Raw genomic sequence first — 1,934 nt, 5'->3', positions numbered from 1 at the left:
CAATGCTCACCTGGAGCTCTGTGCCTGGATTTCCAGCCTAATGTGTAGAGACAAGCTGAAGTGTCACACAGAGCCAACAGCTGCCTTGTGGTGGCTTCTGGGGAGGACCATGTGGGTAGGGACAGGACACAGACACACTTACATACAAGCGCGTAGGAGGCACACTCAGAGTTCACATTCAGCCCTGCTGAATGGTGCTGTCCCTGTGTGGGATGTCTGGAGGCTGCCCTGGGGAATGGCTGCCTCCTGCTCAAACACCTCCAGGCCCCTTCCCTAGCTTTGGTGTGTGGCCTCAGCTATGCACAGGATTGTGAGCCTAACTCGCCAGAGAGGCTGTTCTTCTAAGAAAACCACAGTTGTGAAAAAGAAAATACTGGTTTAAAAATAAACAGAAAAATACTCTGAAGCACTGCAATCCCAGACTGATGATGAAGGCGTCCCCGACAGACACCTGCTGGGCAATCTGGATACTGCGTTGCTGCTGTCTGCTGCCTTCAGATGACACCTGCCAAGGGAGTCAGTTTCTGCACTTCCAGTTACTGGTTTAGAAATGCAGACCCTTACATTTTCTAAATTTCTTATTGACTATGCTGTGAATATTTCATAATCTAAAACATGCAGAATGATATACCTGCAGAATAAAAGACAGCTGAAATTAAGTTCTTTTTCAATAAAAAAAGACTTCAAGTGATTTTTTTAATTGTGGGAAAGGTAATTAGTGTGATATTTTTGTCTAATAGCTCAAACCTACCCTACACCTAACACCTACTGAACTTGGACTGTGCTCTGGGAAGGACTCCAGCTCCCATGCTGTCGGCAAGCATAAACTCCAGTGCACCCTGCCCTCCAGTGTGGAATGTACCAGCTGGGGCTCACACCATGGACTCTGTTTCCACCAAAACCCGCAGGCCCCCCTTCCAAGACAGCTTCAGTACAGTGGCCTTTTCACTGTCTTCTCCACCCTTGCCTTTGCCAGTGGGCCCTGAGGATAGCCCTTTCTGTTCTTCCTTGGCTTCTTCTGACACCTCAAGGTAGATGACCAGGAATGTGGCTGTCAGGAAGCCCAGGAAAGAGGCCACAGAGGCCACTATGGGGATGACAATGATAGTATTCACAGCATCAACCACACCCCCAAGGGCAGATGCAACCAGGATCTGGGAGATGTAGACCTGACAGGAGAGGATGGCGCAGTCGATGCCAAATCTACACTTGGAATTCCCCGGACTGTGGTGGACATACTCCTTGATGTCATGGTAATGCCCTAGGAGGGTGTAGGTGCAGTAGGAGATGCTCATGGAGATGACACCCATGGTGCTGATGGTGACCATCGCCATGTAGACATTGGGAAACATGGCCATAACAGCGGTGCCCACGGAGAAGTCCAGGGTCCCCAACATGTAGATGATCCTGATGCTCAGGTCATAGTTGTCCAGGTACTTCTGTAGCAGGGCTGAGAAGATAGCACCAGTAGCAGCGTAGATGACCAGGTCCCAGCAGCCCATCTTCACGCCACCGTTGTAGGCATGCCACTTGGTGGAGTTGGAGGGGGCCTGGGGGTTCCCTTTGAAGATAACCTGACCCATAAAGTCAGTATAGAAGACAGCCTCTGCGATGACAGAGAAGCAAGTGAGGAGGTGACAGAGGCAGAGCCACATCAGCTCCTTGGGCATCTTCAGGATGGACAGCCAGAGCAGCCACACAGTGGTCTCTGTCTCACCCTCCTCACTCTTCATGTCCCCGCTGGAGGCAGTAGCCCCACTCTGGTTGCGGTGCCAGGAGCGCTGCCGCTGCTGCAGGTCATACAGGTCGCTCATGCTTCAGGATGGCTTGATCAGGACCACTGTGTTGGCCCGGCGGTAGCGGTAACAGTGGGACCCAATCTTGCCATAGTAGGAGAAGGTGCTGGAAGCCTGCCTGTGAAACGTGTGCCTATA

At 51.5% G+C, this 1,934-nt stretch overlaps 1 pseudogene; it reads right to left on the bottom strand.

Moving 5' to 3' along the window:
- Window positions 1-872: 872 nt before the first annotated feature.
- On the bottom strand, window positions 873-1,928 carry LOC114636153 (annotated as a pseudogene).
- Between the last annotated feature and the right edge of the window lie 6 nt (window positions 1,929-1,934).

This window comes from Grammomys surdaster, unplaced genomic scaffold (genome assembly GCF_004785775.1).
Source record: "Grammomys surdaster isolate TR1022 unplaced genomic scaffold, NIH_TR_1.0 122556, whole genome shotgun sequence".
Lineage (NCBI taxonomy): Eukaryota > Metazoa > Chordata > Mammalia > Rodentia > Muridae > Grammomys > Grammomys surdaster.
The sequence above is the reverse complement of the archived record's forward strand: the minus strand, read 5'-3'. Positions and strand labels throughout refer to the sequence as shown.